Raw genomic sequence first — 22,354 nt, 5'->3', positions numbered from 1 at the left:
TGTTACTGTTCCTGCAAATACACAGCTGTTATTACCAATTCTATGCACTTCAGTCAACTGCTCCGAAATGGCACATATAACTATTCTACTCTGACTAAGCATAACAATTGTGCCTAGGGCAACATGGCGGCCCTTAACATTCTATAAACAATAACCTTGTCAAGTCACTCACATACTGAGTTAAAACCTCAAACTGCCAGCAGTACTTATAAATGATTTATGACTATGTCTGAGCAGCACTTCTTCTATGGCAAAGATGGAAATTCACTGCTGTGAAAGAAAATGTTTTGTCCTTTATGCATAGGTCTGAATCCAACACTTAAAAAATTGATTGTATAAGTGTATAAAGCCAAAACAATACTAACAGTTACCTTCCAATTGTAAAAATTAATTTCCAACCTACAGAAGCAAACATCACTCAAACTACTGTCAAGTGTCAGATTAACCTCCTAGTTTTAAAAAAATGTGTTCCTCCCTGCTTAGCACTGTTGTTCTCCACTTAACATCAAGCAAACTTGGTTGGCATAATTTCTCAGGTCTGTGCACTACCAGTAAATGTGATAACAGGAATTGGGGGGAATCATTAGTTGCCATTGCTCTACATTTAGTATTAGACATACCTGGCATTAGAAAGGAAGGTCCCCAGATTAATGTACTCAGGTGGGGTGTTAAAGAGTTCAGAATATTTACTGGAGTCCTGGTAAAGCGCCACAGCCAAAGGCTTCTTTGCGGGAATATTCTGGCTCCCATTACAAGTCTGATGCTTGGGGTAGTTTGGCTAAGGCATCCCACACACTGGAGAAGAGTGTAGGCACCCCTTCAATGACATACAAAGGCACAAGAGGGATACCATCAACCATGGCTGACTGAATTTCAAACTGGTGATATCAATCAGTTATGTAATTATGCTAATAAAGAGAATTTGTAATACATCTAAAGCTAAATATAGGCTAGACTGGTATGCATAATGCTCTTCTGTCCTTTTCTTTTTACAGCTAATGCTGACATAAAATTGGAATTGTCAGGCTCATGCTGAATGTTTTGATAGACTGAGGGAAGCAAGTGGTATGTATGCAGCACAATACAAGTATTATTATAGGTTTAAAAGTTAATGATAGATTTTTTTGGTATTCTGTACACCAGTAGCAAAGTGGGCATGAATATCCTAACTGTAAAAGCAAACATGCATGCATAAGTCTGTAGCACAAATCAACTTTAAGAGTCAAGTGTAAGAGTGTAGTCAGAGGTTTGGGGTTGAAATACCACAACGAGCCGTTATGCAATACTGCATTTCTTTCTTAATATTACATAAATTAAACTGAATACAAGTGGCATAAATGTCCTGCTGTCAACTGTAATCAGTATACTTGGACCAGGCATATGTGCAATATATGCACAGTGCAAGGATTATTTTAAGCAATCTGTAACTATAGTTTGTAATTGATAGGATGTATACTTAAATATAGTAGTTTAGTTAAAACTGTAAAATTGTTTTAGTGCATTGTATGTCATATAAGATGATGATAATTGTATGTTTTTTTTCTCTCACTCCAACCCTTATCTCTGTTTTTATTTTCTGTTATGTGTTATCAAAATGTCTCCATGGCATCCATTTGTAACAAATCACTAAATGCTTCACAGAACAGTGAGGTAGGTCAGCCCCAGTGGGTTAGCATACCCCACTCCACTGTCTCCAGTACATATGCTCAGCACAACTGGGACCCAAAATAACAGCACTGCCTCTGGTAACCCTGCACTACCTGTGCCATCAGGTAGCATTCCCCCAGCAGCTGGTGTTGTGGTACCATCCAGAAGTACTGCATAAGTTGGGGATTTCTTCACCCACCAGGAGATGCCAGGGTCAATGCATAGCATTGTGCACTGCACCACTGGTGTATGCCTATGTTGGATGGAGATGTTGCGCTTTCTCATTATACAGATGAGGAGAAGATGTTAAGCACTCCAGCATCCAGTGGAGTAAAGGGACAGTGATGACAGCCCTGTGGTTGTGAACTAGATTCTCAATGTCTCCATGTTTGGTGATCATGGGTTTGCATTATCTGCTTCCTCACCCCAATTGTGGTGTCCATCAACCTTTTTTGGTCCTCACCATCCCTGTGTCTTGTCCTGTTTGTCTTGTCTGTTTACATTTGCTTCCTCACCTACTCATCTTACATGACCCAGAGCATACCAACTTCCCTTACCCAGTATTCCTCTCTTACTGAATTAAAAAAAATGGGCACCTGACCCACAAAAAATATTGTACAATACATACCTCTCTCTTTTGCACACGTCTTCTTGATATGCTTCATTTGGTCCAGTTGGCTACACAATATGATTGTGCTGTTCCAAATTCAGTTAATATTCTGTATATATTTTCAGTTTACACTGTTAAAGAAATTGATATATATATATATATATATATATATATATATATATATATATATATATATATATATATATATATATATATATATATGGTTCTTTCCTACCTCCCTCCTGCACATTCCTGTATTTCTTTCCATTTGTTCTTTCCACTGCTTGCTACCCATTTCACCACTTTCCTATTTACCCCATTTTAATACCTATAATCTGGTCACAAAATAGAATCACACACAACATACAAAAATTGTCCTTATGTTTGCACAGAGTTTGGCATTGTGCACCAATACCAAGTGACAATGAGCAGCTCTACAATGCTGCAGTTACCTCTGTGCAATGCCACTTAACACCGGTGCAATAGGCAAATATGCAGAAACACATGCTGAAGGTACTTTAAAGAATAATGACATTGCATTATCACTGTTTATTTAAAAAATGCACATGGATTTAATCCCAGTATCATCAGGGCTCAAAAAGAAATGTGTTAATGCACTTACACCTGGCTGTCACAGAGTCAGCTAAGCAGCAGGTGTGTTTCATATACTCAGTCCTAACCCACAGAATTTTAGCAATGAGCCCTGTATTTGCACACTGTTTAACTATGCACAAACAGGGAAAGTAGTGGAAATGTGTATTTCACATGTGCAAACACTTTGTTCCCATTGCGCAAACACACTGCTCGCCACTGTGTTTTGCAAAGTCAGTATTAACAGGTACTAGTGCTGTTTATTTTCCATTTAGTCATTGTGCCATCAAGCTGCATGTGAAAGCATAACAAAATGAAGAACCTATCTAAGAATATGTCAGATATTTACAATGCAGCCATATGTTACCTCCTCCCATGCACTACAACCCTGGTCTTTCAGTACTTGCTGACAAATATATCAACTTCAGTTCATAAATTAATAACAAATGTTGTGTGATATACATACTCATCAGTCTGGTAACATGCAGAACTAGAACTATTTTCACAGTTGAACAAGCCTACACATCCATTTCATGCAGTCCTCTCAACAACTTATATCCAACATCCAGTGCTGATGTCATCCACTATAAGCTGTTCTGCAGTCTTATAAAGTCAGACATGTGTCGTTGTACTGAGCTCTGCATTCTGTGGGCCTAAATAGGCAGGGGTTCTGTTCTCAGTGCAGTCAACTGGTGTGTATGTCTGTAATCTAACCAGACGAGCAGAAGCATGTATCCTACAGTTACCTTTTGAATTCCATGGATTGACAGCATTTTGACACTTGCACATGCCTACACACCCTTTTCATACAGGCCTCCCAGCATCTTTTCTCCAAAATTCAGTGCTGATATCATCCACTATAAGTTGTCTTGCAGGTGTGTAAAAGCCAGACTTGTACCATGGTGCTTGTGTAAAGTACTGAGATCTGTAGTCTGTGTAATTAAAATGACTTTTTTTTACTATGATAATTGCTATTTTTTATTATTATTATAATAACTGATGTTTGTGTATTGTTTGTACTTATACTTTTGAAACATGTCTTTGGAGATTTTCTCCCCGGGCCTCTACTGAAAATGGACATATATCCAGTTAGACTAGCCCAGTCAACAAATGTAAAATAAAAATAAATAAATAAAAATAAATTGCATAGGTATAAGTTCTGTTCTCACTGCAGTCATCTGGTGTGTGTGTGTGTGTGTGTGTGTGTGTGTGTGTGTGTGTGTGTGTGTGTGTGTGTGTGTGTGTGTTTGTGAGCGTGTGTGCATGTGTGTGTGTGCATGTGTTTGTGCACTTGCTTGATGTTAAGGAGAGCCTTTTACACCAGCATGTGAGGCACTGCAATAACATACTCCTCAGCAGACACTACTGATGTCATCAGCTATATCTGATTTGAGGATGTGCATTATTCCCAACAGGGCAGGGTCAGAGAATGGCCCTGAGGCCAGGCAGAAGTCACCTCATCTTATGCGATACAGATTACAGTGACATGGCTTTCAGTCTACCCCACACATCATGGCATAATTTGTAGGCCCTGTGTTTTCTTTGTGAGAAATCCCTGTGGTCTCTCCAACTGCTGCAGGTGTCTCACGATGTACATTCAAAAGAGTGCATTATACTCTATTAGTGTTCTGATGATGTTTGAGTAAAGTTCTGCTATGTAATCCTTAGATCTTAATATGATGGTGTGACTTATGATGTACACAATGTAGCCTTTCCATACCACTGTGGACACTTGATGGTTGAAGTTCATATTGCTATCTATTTGTGTTCCCAAGTGTTGCACCACTGGGTTTCAGCACAGGGGAAGTATTGTCAATGGTGTAATTATCAGGGAATTCCACTTTTCAGAAGGCTGAAATAAAGACAAAGTTTTGCGTTTATTTGCAGACCATGACTGTGTTAGCCCTTCCTGTAGTATGTTACCATCACTGGTGGACTCAATGATTGCACTCAATATGCAAGAATCAGCAAATTTGGTAAGCCAAATGTCATTTACATTAGCCTGAACTGTTGAGAAATAGAATTTAAACAGTAAGGGGCCAAGCACAGATCCCTGGAGTATGCCAATGATGACAACTCTACTGGAACAGGATGATTCATCAACTTTCACAATATGTGTTCTGATGGTGAGCCAATTGATTACCAATCTAGTGAAGTAAGGGTTAATCTCCTTCTGGGAGAGTTTCTCAATGATACCTGTCTGGCAGATTTTGTCAAAACCCTAAGCCAGATCAAGATAGGTAGTATGCATTGTCTTGCCTTCATCCAGACCTATCACACAGAATCAATGGACTGTGACAACATCTTAGTTTACCTATGACATAACTCAGTACATACACCTTCCTGACATGGTTGAATACACACTATACCACACCCTCCACATGGACTTTGTTCCTGTAGAAGGGTGTACTTCAACATGCACCCATCTGAGTTGGGGATACAGCATCTAATGCATGCATGTATAGATACATCCTGACTGTCCTGAACTGTGAGGGAGACCAGCATGTCATCATGGACCTTTGCTAAATGGACACTAGTAATATCCCATTTGTGTGTAACAGACCTGTCTGTGTTGTTAATGCTACATCATGTCTGCTACATCTGATAGATATTTTCAAAGAGTTCATCAAGGGCATGCATGATGACAGCACTACCATCCTGTTGAACTTGACCAGGCCAAGGCATTTAACAGAAATCAAAACTGAGGTAGTCTATCTACATTATCAGATGTGGCCATGAACAGCTATATCACCAAGTGGATAGACCAGTGGGTCACATAAGTAGCATCTAAATATTTTGAAATGTGTAAAGTGACCTATATCTCAGGTACAGTGATCAGGCCCATACATTCGGGCTGTCTGCTAGGCCCTTTCCTGTCCATTATTTAAGTTACAGATGTCACACAAGACATTCACATACTCTATCCAAGCAGCTTTCTGAAAGACTACAGATTGTGGGAAATCATTGACTCCAGCTGTGAGATTAGTATAATACAGACAATATCAACACATGCCAAAGTTTGCTGCCACAGCCATGACAACACATGAGGCAAAACAAAAACATGGGAGATTTGCTATGTCATGAAAACAAATGCACAACCCAAGGATAATGTAGATGTCACACCCTATAAGCAGATTATGTGGTATGTGACCTGTGTCCTTCGGTAGATGGTATGTGGAATGCCCACTAGCATGTGGCCACAGTGCTGACTACTGACTTGTATGAAAAGTAACACGACTACTGAGTATGTGAAGGACATCCACATGAAAGGCGATAATACCTCCATAGTTCACAGCCTTCATCACACCAATAACTGAGTGCAATGCACCCTTCTTCATGTACCTCCCTACACAGATTCCAGTGATGCATAACTGAAGTGTACCACCTTTGTCACAGTGAGCTGTCACACATCTTACCTAGTTTTTTTTTTTGTTGCAGAAACATTAATGTCTGATGGTGCAGAACCCCCATTAAGGTGTTACCCATTGACGAACACAGTACATACATGGGTTACATTTGTGATAGTGTGGATTGTGCCATACACACACACACACACACACACACATATATATATATATATATATATATATAGAGAGAGAGAGAGAGAGATGCCATGCACAGCAGTCAACTAGCCTGTACTGATCATAATGTCACAGGTATAGCAGTGTCGCTCCTAACATGTCCAATAGATGTTACAGTGTCAGGAGAGCATGGCTGATTACCCTCATAGATTACTGACATGTTTGCGTTTGTGCAGTATCATCTCTGATCACACAGAATGTCATATGTCATGTCGGATACAAAGGATTACAGGTGGTATTATTCTGATATTGCCCATGATTGCTAGTGCTTCTTTTACTGCTGTCCATAAGCCTGTAACTGGGTCCCACTTGTTGGAGACCTATGTTGAGATTACACTCATATTCAGGCAATTCAGTTTGCACAGCTTCACAATATGCATCGAACTCTGATTGTATATATATTATCCCTGATAGATGTCCTCTGCATTGTTCATATAAGGATGCTTATCTCACAAAGACATCTTCCTCATTGTTATGTCACCTTGTGGGACTATCACATGATACACATTTTTACTGTGCAGTCCATACTGTACCATATTGATATGTGATTGATGTTCCTACTACAACTGTCTTCCATTGACATGCCCTCATCTGATGTACATTAGGATGTTTCATATGTCCACTTTCCGTGTTCAGTTCTACAATTCAGTTTTGTGTCCCTATTCAATACACACACTTCCCCTGATTGTTCTTATTTTACATGGGAGTCCAAGTACCCTTACAGATGATTTAAACAACTTTTGTACAGAATGCCTGGGATGGGATTTCACAGTACTCTGCACTGTATACTCTGTCCTGTGTATGGATCATATACATAACTATATGTTAAGCCCTGGTAATCATTGTGGCATTCTGTGCAATCCTGCTAACTTACTTTTTTCTGAGGTAACCAGGTTTCCTATCTGTGTTGCTTTATATGGTTTCCTGGCTGGCAACAGTGAAATATTGCTTGATTATAGTTAAACGTGGTATGCAGCATGAATATTTAATTAGTGCTGCTCCTTGCCTCGCATCATCCTGCAAACACTTAAACTCAGTGTAGTGTACATGGAGTTTATTCAATCCCAGGGATGACGTATCTTACATGTAGCAGCCAGAAGCAAAGTGAATATTTTATCCTTTAGCAACTTTAAATGCTGTAATACATTTTATGTTCACATACAAGCACAGAGGAACGACTTGTGTGTGCGTGTGCACACACAGGCACATGCGCACACACACACACACACACACACACACACACACACACACACACACACACACACACACACACACACACACACATGCATGGACACATGCACACATTTACACATACATAAATTTATGTGGTAATCAAAACTGTTTTATGGATTTTAAAGCTTCTCAGTCACGTTCTGTGGTGGATGTTGCTTATTTATTAGCATGACAGTTAATAGCTATGAAAGACGCTTAATAAAACTTAGTAAAGCAATTTTCCTTCATTAGAAAGACATTTTACAAAGTTGAATTTTTCATGAGTTTGGAGTACAATTATGGTGCTCCTTATCTTTTTGATGTCCCTTGGATACATACTAAGCTTCAATGAATTCATAGTCAGTGGTAATGCTGCCTTATTTAGGAAATCAGAGGCATCATAAGAATTCATTAGTTAGTGACAATGTTCTAACCGCAAGGTTCTCAATAATGAAACCCTCTGGCACTTTATAGTTTGAGAACACCCCAGAGACAAACTGTAGCCAAGTCTAGCATTCTGCAAGTATCTTATGTAGGTATATTGTCCTTCAAAATTGCCACAGATAATGAAGTCACACAGTATAAGTCTTTAGATTGAATAATAAAGAGATTATGGTCAGATCTCCAATCATAATTCGCATACTTTGTGTTTGAGACGTGCATGTCAAGAAATTCACCTCATGAATGAAGCTTGAGAGGGGAATTTCGGCATCTAAGTCTCGAACAATAATAAAGGGTTATGACTGAAGACCTGATCATCACTTGTTGAAGTGCATGGAGCAGTATCTTCTCCATGTCTTGCAAGTTATAGTAGGAAAAAGTATTTTGCCTGCATTCAAAGGAGAAAAGCAGTAAGTTAGTGATGTCAGAAAGACAGAGTAAGATGCCTTAGCAAGCAGTATTGGAAAGACAGAGTAACACATTGTCTTATGTTATGGAACGTCATGGACAGATTACTGGCACAGACCACAAGATCACAGGCAGAAAGACAACTGTTTTTATCTTTGTTGATCACTGGCCAGTACTTCATATTTAACTGCCTATCTCAATACCATCTTAGCAACTGATGCAGGAGTGCTTCATTTTTAAGATCGAGACTCTCATAGTTTATCTTTAGCAGTGGTACACTGTGTACTACTGAGTAAAAGTTTTCCATTCAGTGAGGCAGAAATTCAGTTTTGATATTTGACAAAGAAAGAAGTACCTGGAATGAAACTGTGTCAGCATTTTACTTCCATCCACTTCATAATATTTAGCTAATACTTAAACTTTCATTTGAACTTTGTGATTTTGTTTTTCACTCAGATTTCTGCTCTGTACCTATTATTCCCTCATAAAACTTGTGACTTTGGAGAAAAGGTGTTGAACTGCACTTAATAAATCTAAAACACACAAGAGACATGAGGGATAATGACAACAATTATGAATTGTTGGTTCTTTTTCCTTCAGTGAAGAATGACAGACATTTGGCTTCATGCTTCATATCCTTTAGAATATGAATGTTGATGCAAACCTATGTTTCTCGACTGTCAAATACTGTATATATTAATTGCTGAGATAGCTTAGCTGTTAGAGCTTTAGACTGAAGATCTAAAAGTCTCAGGTCAGACGCTGAGTTCAGCAGTGCATTTGTCATATTCAGTCAATGTCTAAAGCAATTAGTATTAATATTTCAAAGTGTTCCTGACTGTCCATATTTATTTCTGGATTTCACCCTAATTGGTTGTGAGATAGGGTAAACCTTTTATATACTATATGTATTACCTTATAAGCAACGTTTGAAATCTGTACCTATTTTTGTTTGCCACTCCCGTTCTGGATATCTTGGATTGGAAGGTTGTGAAGTGGGCCCCTGCATTAGGTTGTTACATGTTGCTCCTGGGTGGTGTGGGTTTTTCCTGTCAATGGATCTCTTTATGGTATTCTAGAAGCCCTGAGGCAGCACTATTCCAAGAGCCTGAATGGAGTTTTTGACTCCATCTGTTGGAGTTAGTGACTGCTTCTACTAAGTGGGTAAACCTTATTAAAAATAAAATAGAACATATATATATATATACGGAGATGAATTATATATTCTTGGATTACTATTTACATTAGTAATGTTTTTCTCTTCATTAACCTCTTAAATTGACTTGCAGACCCTTTGTCTCTACAGATGCTGAAAGATAGATAGCAGCAGATTACTCAATAGCCACAAGGTCTTTTTCTGAATTTGGAAGCAGGTCAAATGCAAGATCAGGTTTCTGGGTGAAGAAAATGTACCTTATCAGTGGTGGAAGATGAGGCAACTATGGGGTCCAGTCCTCGTAAAAAACCCAGGAAAAGGGCTAGAAAAGACATTGCACCTCTGGCTGGGTCTGGCTTCATTGAGGGGTGGCATGGTTACCTCAGAAGATAATGAGAGAGCTGGGAAATGAGATTTCAATGTTAGTGAGAAGTAGCAGTCAGTGGATGACTATCAAAATGAATTTATCAATTCTCTTCCAGAAGGAGAGTGGGTGAAAGTATTTGACATAGCTTTAGAAAGGAATTTTGGCTCCATGCCTGTAGTGGCTAATAATCATTGGAAATGTCTCCCATGGTCTGCCTTCTCCATTACATTTGTTAGCACAACAGCCAGAGGCTGTTCATACCAGTGTTGTGAAAGATCCTACTTTAGTTGATCCTGATTTCAGCATCACCCATTTTTTGCTGCCCATGGCTGTTTTAAATCCTTCTGGTAATACAATTCCAGGTTCCCACATTACTTCCCATGTCCTGCACAGCATTAAAGATAACATTTGGAAAGGGGACTTTGTCACCATATTCAATTTAGTTGACACTGAGGGCATCCTTCAAATTATGGATGCTGATAACCTGAGGCAAAGGACTTAATGGCAGTAGCAGTAGCATTGGAGAAGAAAGCTTTGCATAAGACATTAAATAGGACTTGGGACATGTGGTCATTAGGGCTTGTGGTCATTAATAGGAGTCATTATTGAAAAGGATCGCAGTCAGGCTTTACCTTTGCATGCCTACTTTTTTATCAATCATAGAAGCACATCACACTAAAGGTGATTCAGCATGGTTGTTTTATGATCAGAAGTTTAGGAAGCTGAACGCTGTAGATAGATACAGGAAATGGGAGCAGAGGCATCCTGATATTTTGTTAGTACCATGTCTGATAGACTTAATATGCTAGAGAATGAGGGTTTTATCAGAGGTCCTACCAAGGGTAAGTTCTGCTGGGCTTTCAATAATGGCAAGTGTCTTTGGCCTTCCTGTAAGTTTCCCCACTTATGCTTTTACTGCAGTAAAGGTCACCCATTTGCTAGATGGTGGAATACGTCAAGCCACTTGAGTTTAGCTAGTCCAGCCCAATATCAGGAGAATAGCATGACTTTCTCAAAGAGTTACCTATCTAGGGGGAAACTGCAATTTTCATGGCTTAGGAGTCCTCAGTCAAAGGGTTCTGGTTAAGGGGCAGTTGTTCTCACTCTCCTGTCAAGTTATGTAAGTTGGTTCAATTTTTAGCTGCTTACTCTAATGTTAAAGCTGCTGAATTCCTTATTGAAAGTTTTGTTAATGGTTTTAGGATTGGTTCTGAGGTTTCTATTGACTCTAGACCAGTTAGGAATCTGTTATCAATTAAGGGACATGAGGACATTACTTAACACCTAAATGAAAAATAATTAATTTAAGTAGGGTTTTGGGCTCCTTTTTGCAATCCTGCTGGCCATCATTTAAAATATTGCCTGTTGGCTTAGTCCTCAAGAAGAAGCAGAGTGAATTTAGATTGATCCATCACCTTTCACACTTATCTGGAACATCTGTTAATGATTTCATTGTCAAGGAGCAAGCTAAGGCGCACTGTTCTTTATTGGAACAAGCTTCCCAAATGACATCAGGCTATTTAGACCCATGGCTTTGCAAGTTAGACATTCAGTTGGCTTTGTGACTACTCCTAATCAAATAAGAAGACTGGCCTTTGTTAGGTATTCAGCTAAATGGGAAGCTTTATTTTGACACTGCCATACCAATGGGGTGCTCAGTAACTTGGCTACCTGTGAGATATTCAGAACAGCAATTCATTGCTGCTGGCAGCAAAGAGCATGAAATCAATCTGCAGTTCATTATCTAGATGATTTTATGATAGTGGGAGAGGACAAGTTGGGGGCTATGGATAGTATAGCAGTATTTATGAGTATTTGTACCAGCTTGAGGGTTTGCACTGCTGAGAGATAAATTGGGGGGTCCTGCAGAAAAAATTGATATTTCTAGGTTTGGAGGTGGACATCATTTTAAAGTCTTTCAAGCTTCCACATGACAAGCTAGATCAGCCCAAATCTATAATCTGGAAGTTCCTAAGGGCCAGTAAGGCTAAGATAGTTGAGCTAATGCAGCTTCATGGGTTATTAAATTTCACCTGCAGGGTTATTTAAGAACTTTCCTTTGAGCAGTTTTGAATTTGCTAAAAGGCAGAAAACCAGAGCATTATGAGGTGAGTATAACAAGCTGAGTCAAGGAAGACCTCTGTCTTTGGTACTCCTTTTTGAACGAGTACAATGGAGTAAACTTCTGGCAATCACCTTGGGTGTCATCCATAAAGTTACAGCTGTTCTTTGATGCCATGGCTGCCATGGGGATGGGTGGTTACTTTCAAGGTAGTTGGTTTGCTGCCAAGTGGCCTAAGTCCTGGTCCTTAGAAAGGAGAAAATATACTGCCTTATTGGAGATTTTTCCAATATGGGTTGCCACTTTGGTTTTGAAAGAACATTTGAGGAATTGCAGGATGTACTTTCATCCATACAACCTGGCAGTAGTACACACCCTAAACAAATGTTCATCTACATCCAAATGGGTACATTCAGTGTTTTCAGTTAGCTCCTGTTCTTGTTTTGTTTGTTAATCAATTTAATTTTTCTAAGCATGCATGTTCCAGGATGTGATAATGGTATTGATTACAGTTTGTTCCATTTCTAGTTAGGATTCGTTAGCTAGCACAGGAGGCAGAGCAGCATGGGACCTTCATTTACCCAGAAGTCTGGTTGACTGGAGAAGGATAGCAGGATCTTTAGTGTCAAATACCATTGCCATGAATATGAAAAGGGTATACTCATCTTCAGTTAATCCTTCAAAGTTTTTTTTTATAGTTCATTTCTCATAAGTCATAAACAGTGGAGTTTACCTTTGTATATCCAATACCTGGTACACAGATTCTGCAAAGGGGATGCTTTCAAAAATTCAGAGATTCAAAGTAAACTTTATTGTTATTTAGGATTAGACATGTGTAAACCTAAATGAAATTACAAGTATCAGCTCACCATGAGAGTGCAGAAGCAGCACAGAATACAACAAATACAACATTAAACATATCATGTAAAGGACTTAGACACTAATAACTATGTCACAAGAACATAAGAAAAAAGCTAACCTCCTATGTAGTCATATAAATACTGTACAGTAGCAGGATGACAGGTAAGACTGGTTATTGCACATGGACTAAAATTGTCACTCTGTGTATTATAACATAAAGCAAGTAACAGGCAATTGCACTTGAATGTAAATATATAACTAAGTAAATAAATAAATACTGCACATTCCAAACAAAACACCATTATTAAGTTAATCTGTGGTGGTGTAACTAGGGCTGATGTCTGAGTTAATAAGTCTCATCACCACTGGGTAGAAGCTGTTAATGAATCTGGGGGTCATACAGCAAGTACTGTGGTACCTCCTGCCAGATGACAGTTGAGTAAACCAGCCATGTGCAGGGTACAAAGAGACATTAAGTATTTTGTGGCCTCTTTTAAGGCTCCTTGCTGTGAATAGCTCTTGTATTGATGGTAGACTGGTACCCATGATTTTCTCAGCAACTCTCACCACTCTCTGTAGCTTCTTCCTTTCAGCTACTGTACAGTTCCCAAACCAAACAGTGCAGGTACATGTGAGAATGCTCTCAATAGTCCCACAGTAGAAGGTGGAGGGAACAGTAAGTGGGAGCTTTTCTTTTTTTGAACCTTCTCAGAAAGTAAAGACATCGATGGGCCTTTTTGACCAGCTGACCAATAGTTCATTAGACATATAGGTGCCAAACCAGGAATGAATTTCTGGTTTCCCATCCAGTTGTCCAAGTTGAACTTTAATTGGGTTAGGGAGGAACACTGCTTCACATGGATGGGAGCCTCTTCCATAGATGGTCTTTGGAATACATACCTATCTCTCCAGCAGGTTCTATTTACATCACAGGCAAGGTTTAAGTCTTTAAAACAGGTAATTCTGGTGCTATTTGCTTTGTGGATCTATAGGAGAGCCATCAGAATGGGGTCTGACAATGGGGTATGCCAGGCATAGATCTCCTCTCAAAAGCCTGTAGGAGACTGAATACAGGAATGGGCCTTGAGGTAGTCCGTATAGGACATTTTATTTATGCCCTGTATTCTTTTAGTCTGAATGCTGAATTCCCTGCCTTCAGGAGTTCATAGACTTTACTAGTGAGCCAAGGCTTTTGGTTTGCTCTGATTGTGATACTTTTGGTGATAGAGATGTCATCAACACACTTTGCGATATATGCCATTACTGCTTCTGTGTAATCATCTATGTTTATTTGTTAGTCTAAAATGGCTGCCTCTCTGAATACATCCCAGCAGGTACTTTTGAAACAGTCCTGGAGACATTCCATTGCCCCATCATGCCAAACTCTGATCTGCTTCACTGTGGACTTTTCTTTGATTAGAGCAGATTTGTAGGCTAGTAGAACCATGATGGAAAGTTGATCAGAGCTTCCTATATTAGGCTTTTGCACTGCATTGTAGGCTCCTTTTATGTTGGTGTATGCCCTGTCCAAAATGTTTGTACCTCTTGTGGGAAAGTCTTCATATTGATAACAGTGGGGAAACACCTCCCTCATATCAACTTGGTTGAAGTAACCTGCTACCAGGTGTGCAAAGTCTGAGTTTTTACTCTGTAGCTCACAGGTAGAGTTGTGTAGTTTGTTCAGGGCTTAAGTGGTATTAGCAGTGGGTGGAATGTACACCACTATTACACAGACTCTATTACATTCCCTGAGTATGTTAAAAGGTCTACATTTTTAGGACATGAACTCTAGATTATCAGAGCAGTGTGTCTGTACAATCTCACAGTTCTAACACCATCTTACATTAACGAAGATACAGATTCCACCTCCTTTGGCCTTTCCACTCAAGGCTTGGCATCTGTCGGCACAAAAGAGTGTGAAACCCTGTAAGTTAACAGCACTATCACTGATCTTGCTATGCATACATATCTCAGTAAATATCAATAAACAGGTATTTCTCACCTTGTTTTTTTGTGGAGAGTTCCAGGCTTAAAAAGTCCATCTTGTTGTCTAGTGAGCCCACATTAGCTAGCAGTATGGGTGGCAGTGCAGGCATGTGAGGACTAGTCTTCAGTTTAGCAGCAATCCCAGCTCTGCAACCTCTTTTCCTGGTTCTCTGACATCTTTTCATCTTATACCTTGTCCAGAGTGTTCCAGAACCTTCTTTGCTGTTGTTTCAGGTATCTTAGAGCATGCTGGGTTAAAAAAACAAAGATCCAGGAGTTCTGAGAGTGAAATAGGCCCCAAATACTCTGCACACTGCAGTGAATCCAACCGGCAACGCAACACTGAATGCTGATTGATTTCTAGTAACTTCTGTCTGCTGTAAGTTATTGTATCTTCATTTAAGAGCCCAGAAAGTGATTTCCTTGGTGTTTTGAGTGAAAAAGAAGACAGATTGAGCATTTCTCTCTGATGAGCCAACGTTGCTGCAGTGTCTCTGGGTGCTGCAATTTTTTTTCTAACACAATTAGAATTCATTTAGCAGCCTTAAGGTTATTGGCCTGTTTCTAGGGATTACAATTATTCAGGCTATTGGTTATTATCAAGATTGATTAAAGGCTGGGTAAATGTTAAAGGAGCCTCAGAACATAGCTGAAAGTTGATAGGTCAACCCCTTCCGGGCATTATTGTCAGAGGTTTATTTATCCTAGCCACTGAGTTCTACTCATTTGCCATGTGGGCAGCATTGTTCTCCTGTCTTTGTGCTGGTACTTTTCATGCCAGTGAACTGTTGAATTCCTTATGCTGGGATGATGTTATCATTCTTAACGAATTTCTGCTGATTTGGTCGTGAAATTCCCAGATGGATCAAGCTGGTAAGAAGCACCAAGTCTACTTAGATAGAGCCAGGCCCTTGGTTATTGGCCATGTCCACTGGTTATGCCTGCTTAACGAGTTGGTTCTTAATAGAGATAGGTCAGGGTAAGTTTTTAAGTCCATGGCCAGCAGGCCTGTTAAATTGTTAGATGTTAACTTTGCCTTAGTTAAAGCTCTTTACTACCAAAGTATAGATTCACAAGAATACTCATCCCATTCCTTACAGATAGGGAGCACGTCTGATTTAGCAATGGAAGGCCACTCTACCAAAGTTTTGAGAATAATGGGGAGGTGGGAGTCTGATGCCTTTTTGTCTTACATAAGACATTAATTTTGTGAATTTGTATTACAGAAAAGGAAGCCATCTGAATTTTGGGTCACTCTTTCATTAGAAGAGCAGCTGTCTAAACTTCATTTTGACTACTGGGTCATATGGATTCCCTTGAGTGTAATTATTGGTCAGTTCAGCATTTTGGTTTTCTGGGTTTTCTTGGTTTCATTTCTGGGATGTGTTGTGCTAAATATCATCCCATCAAGGCTTATACTGGGCTTTAGTTACCCACTTAGGTGGGAATGACTTAGTTGTGACCCTCAAAAGGATTCTGTCAACTAGACTTTTGTCTGACATACAGATGCTCCCTACACTTTACCCTTGAATGGTTTTGTTTTGGTCATTGATCATACCCAGAATTCAGTGGATTGGAGCTAGGAAGTAGGCAGCTATTGAGTTCACCAGACATTTTATAAACTATAAGGTGGCTCATGCTTCCATTCAAGTTGGATTCCAGGAGACAGAACACAAAATCTTAGACAAACCAGATGAAATTTTTTATGATGGTGACAGAGTGGATCTTAGCAGCCTGGGGTTCAGCCTTTTTAATCTGGACATTACTCTGGCAGTTGAGAAATATTTCTGTACTCTGTCTTCCCACGTTGTTAGTAATTTAATTCTAGTGAAGGCCACTGAAGAGGAGAATGGCATAGTTATGCCATCTGGTGAATGTGTTGTGGCTTTTATACCCCTTCTTCCTTCCTCCCAGTTGCTTCTCAGCAGTCTCCTCCTGTTGAATCGAGTGTTTGCTAGTTTTCAGCCTTGCACAAGGCAAGTGGCATTGGTGATGAGAGTCAACCCTAAGTCAAGTGATACATGGGTCTATGTCAGTTTTGGTATGCACCCAGACCTTTCAATATTGGCCTGGAATGGGTTTGGTTACACCAACTGGCTTAATGGATATTTTACAAATGTGTTTTATGGTAGATACAAAGTTAACTGTCAGCAATGTTAGTTGTTGTTTAATAAATTCACAATGCCAGTTCTTGGTGTAGTTATTGTCTAAGCTTAGAGGACAAGCATCCACGCCATGATATAACAGAACACATGTACCTATATTTCAGTTAAAGAACACATTCTATTATGTGAGCTATGCACTGTGTATTAAGGTAAAAAAATTAACTGAAGCAGAACCTTAAATTATATGAAATATACATAAAAAGAAAGCGAGAGTTGTAAATGCATTACATAAAAGACTGAAAACAAGTGCACGTTTCATTATTTCTGTTTTATTTATTTATTAATGTATTATATTTTAATTTGCTCACTGGCCACGGCAGGTCCACTCATTCAAAACCCATTTCCTTTTCATCTGTGGTATCATATAAATGAATTCTTATTATTTTACAGATACATGATAAACTATACCACACAACCTCAATAAAGTCAAATGACTTATCTTTCTGAAAACCATTTTCTTAAACTTGAAGCTATACTTTTGCTTAAACGTTGGAGAAAGATGGCTTTGCACTTCACTGCAAATCACATTATCAATACTTCAACAGCATACATTTAATGAAATATATAATGCATGCTATCCTTGACAAGTCTTATTTACGTTTAAAAAAAATATTTAAATAAAACCAAGAGAGATTTTTAGAATAATAGTTGCTGTGTACCAGTTGTTAAAATAACTTCTAACCAAATATATTCTGAAATCTAAAGACCTGGTTTCACTGCCTATGTTATATTAGGTAGACAATAGCAGCTTTACAAAACTCTCTTTCATTGCACTACCTAATTAGCATAAACATTAATTTATTTTATTTGGGAAAACAGTTGGAAGCCTTCTAAGTCACTTTGATAGCAGTGTTAACAAACAAGGTGCAATTACTCATTTATGGCACCATCGTGTAATACTTGCACAGCAGAGCAAAAGAAGAAAACATCTTTGGATATCTAACTTTGCAACACAGTAATCCAAATTCATCCATGCCATGCAATGTAAATTAAAAATATACAACAGAAATATTTAGACTGACTACTTTCTTTTTTCTTCATCTTTACACCCACTTCTGATTATACAAAATAGGCCTTTACTCTGTTGGTACACAGTAAACCCCCTCCATTGTTGTCATAAATCACAGTCAGTTAACTGGATCCAAAAGCTATTGTTAGCAAGGTTTTGAATTTGAAAAGACTCTCTGTGCTTCCAGTTTCTGCTCAGAAGGTGTTTTATGAGCTGTAATACTTGGCAGTTCTTTCTCTTTCAGCTACCAGGACATGACCCTTAGGTAACCTTTATCAGCACTTTTCCCAAAATACACTCCACCATTGTTTAGTAAATAAGGTCTTGCCTCTAAACTGGTAATTATGCCATGTAAAACCTACAATTAGTATAGAGATCCTACAAGAAGTGTTAAGCTAGTGCATTGGCATTCATTTGTGTCAGAACTAATTCTGGATCTACACTAACAATTATCTAAAAGATACCGGGGACCTGATAAGTGTCCACTAATGTCTTATAGCAGGAACATGTTTAATTTGCTAAGTGTCATACAGGTAATGGGTGTAGAAAGTGTGGGATTGAGGTAATGTCTTTCTTATATAGTACCTGAAGAAATGTAACAAAATGGTAAGGGCATTAACATAATTAGTCTAATTATTTATTTTATTTCTTAAACAGAGAATATATTATAATGAGGTATAAACACCTGAAGTAGCAATACAAAATACCAAAATATTAAGATAAGAACATATATTTTAATAGTTTGTTTTCTCAGCTGAAGGGTTAAAGTCATTCAGTCAAAGATATGAAAGATTTCTGCTTTACTTTTAAAAATATTGCCAATAATTTTCACAGCAAAATTAAAATAAAAAGACTGCTATACACAAATTGTGAGTGAATCAGAATTAACAACTGACAGCAAATGGGGCAGATTCCAAAGCCTTCTAGTTGAGAATGCATACCTATTACAACCATCATTACCTAGCAGATAAGATTGCTTAAAGTATTGGAACCATTGTGAAAGCTTGGTAACATACAAATAACATATTCACGGTAATAGTAAAATTGTACTGAATATTATACACATTAAAGATAACTGACAATACTTCCCCTATTGCAAACTGGCTTAAGGACAGAACCCACAGGGTTAAAGTTGCTGGCGCTGTGTCAGACTCCAAGCCGGTCACAAGTGGTGTCCCACAGGGCTCGGTCCTGGGCCCCCTATTGTTTGGCATCTACTTCTAGTACAGGCCAACATGGGAGGACTTTGGCTGACAAAGTTTGCAGACGACTGCAAACTGGGCGCCATAGTGGAAAGTGCATCGGACACGGATATCCTTCAGAAGGGACTCACGGAAACAGATAGCTGGTGCCAGAGCCATGGCCTGAAGTTAAACGCCAAAAAATGTATAGTCATACCCTTCGGGAAAAACAAGGTAACCCCAAGCTACCATATAGGTGGCAATCCACTAAGCACAGAAGAGGTTATCAGGGACCTGGGGACCCAGGTTGACAGTGGCCTTTCTTTTAACACTCACATTGCTAAAGTGGTTAGAAAGACCTTCTACATTGCCCACCTGATCATGAAGGGATTCACATCCAGATCTAGTGAGGTCATTGTTCCCCTGTACTCTTCACTTATCAGACCAATGATAGAGTACAATGCCCCCAGGGCCGGTGCTAGCATTTTGGGGGCCCCCAGCAAGGTTCAAGTTGGGGGCCCTACTCAAGAGAACATGAAGCGTGACCACATTGCTATTGCACCTCCTTCCCTGTCAAGCTCATCCAGCACCATTTAACCACTAGTGTCACTACATTCAGATCATTAAGAATTTGTGCCAAGCCCAGACTGGCATTTAGTACCAAGGTTACATTATGATAAACTTCTGTACTACAGTACGGTAGCCAATCACAGGTACACACTGACTGACACTTAATACCAATGTTGCACTAAGACAACCCCCTGTACCACAGCATGGTAGCTACTCACAGGTGTGCACACACTGACTAGCATTTAGTGCCAATGTTACAATCCTGATAAACCCCTGTACCACAGCAAGGTAGTGACTCAGGTGCACATGACAAGGTAGCAACTCACAGGTGCACACACTGACTGGCATCGAGTACCAATGTGACATTATGAAATCCCTGTACCACAGCAAGGTTGCCACTCACAGATGCAGACACTGACTGGATACTCAACTGCCCAGATTTTCAAAGAATGTCCAGATGTGACTCTTGTTTGGTCTGTTTTGTGGCAATCATTGATGACTGAATTCATTAAATGACAGGCATTTCAGTTTATACCCTTCAGAACATCTATGGCAACATTCAGTTTATAACAGCAATATTTAAAATTTGCCCAGATCTTTGGGGCTGGAAACCCATTATCTGTGGCTTTGTCCAGATTTTGTGCCATGAGATAAAGAGCTACAGCTGGCATTTAGTAGCAATGTTACATTATGACAAGCCTCTGTACTGCATCAAGGTATCCAGTCCCAAAGAGGTACACAGACACCTACACTGACTCCCCAAAGACACCCACATTGACTGGCATTTAGTAGCAATGTTGTTACATTACGACAAGCCTCTGTACCGCATCAAGGTAGCCAGTCCCACAGAGGTACACAAACTCCCAGACACAGACTCCCACACAGAGAGACAGAGACACAGACTCCCACATAGAGAGAGACAGAGACACAGACGCCCACACAGAGAGAGACAGAGACACAGACTCCCACACAGAGAGAGACAGAGACACAGACTCCCACACAGAGAGAGACAGAGACACAGACTCCCACACACACACAGACAGAGACACAGACTCCCACACACACACAGACAGAGACAGAGACTCCCACACACACAGAGACAGAGACAGAGACTCCACACACACACAGAGACAGAGACTCCACACACACACAGAGACAGAGACTCCACACACACACAGAGACAGAGACTCCACACAGAGACACAGACTCCCACACACAGAGACAGAGACTCCCACACACACACAGACAGACAGAGACTCCCACACACACAGACAGACAGAGACTCCCACACACACACAGACAGAGACTCCCACACACACACAGACAGACAGAGACTCCCACACACACACACACACACACACACAGACAGAGACTCCCACACACACACAGACAGACAGAGACTCCCACACACACACAGACAGACAGAGACTCCCACACACACACACACACACACACACACACACAGGCAGAGACAGAGACTCCCACACACAGAGACTCCCACACACACACACAGAGACTCCCACACACACACACACAGACTCCCACACACACACACACAGACTCCCACACACACACACACAGAGACTCCCACACACACACACAGACTCCCACACACACAGACTCACACACACACACACACAGACTCACACACACACACACACAGACTCACACACACACACACACACACAGACTCACACACACACACTCCCACACACAGAGACAGAGACACAGACCCACACACACACAGACTGACCCCGAGACAGAGACACAGACTCCCACACACATGATAAAAGACAGCACTACAGCAAGACTGAACATTAACACCCACACAATTACTGACATGAACAGTCACACTGCAGATGTACACAACACAGCTATGGGACACAGAAAAGATTACAGACAACATACAAGGGAAAGCCATGGGGATTACTGAGCCTGAGGCAGACTCAAACCCATGCACATGAGAGTAATGGGGATTAGTAAGTCTGACACAGGCAGACTCAAACCCAGAAAGAAAAAGATGAATACCAAAGTGGCATTCATCTTCCATATGCATTTACCTCTTCAGCTTCTGACTGCTGCCACTTGTCTGTTCTTCCTTTGCTTCTGTCCTAGCCCTTGAAGAGTCTTGCTGCTCCCAACTGTCATACCATCTTGATGAGTCCTGCCACTACCCTGCCACTCCACATGAGTCCTTCTGCTCCTGACAAGTCCTGCCACTCCGAGTCCAGCTGATCCTAGCTGCCTTTGCCTAACATCCTGCTAGTTCCATCCTCATGGTCCTACCTGTTGGAGGTACGTAAACAAAAACAGTGAATACACAGCATACAAGCCAGACTAAGGTACTACCTGAAATTACTGCCTGACAGCATTATAAAAGATTACTGGAAAGGAAATATGAGCACATACCTAATCTACAGTTTTACTGGGAACTTACGAATTTTCTTCTGGACAAAATCTTCAATGAGGCTGCCATGTGATACACTTCGGCCCACTTCATGCTCAAT

The sequence above is a fragment of the Protopterus annectens genome, chromosome 4.part1 (assembly GCF_019279795.1).
Source record: "Protopterus annectens isolate FY-2018-M chromosome 4.part1, PAN1.0, whole genome shotgun sequence".
Lineage (NCBI taxonomy): Eukaryota > Metazoa > Chordata > Ceratodontiformes > Protopteridae > Protopterus > Protopterus annectens.
The sequence above is the reverse complement of the archived record's forward strand: the minus strand, read 5'-3'. Positions refer to the sequence as shown.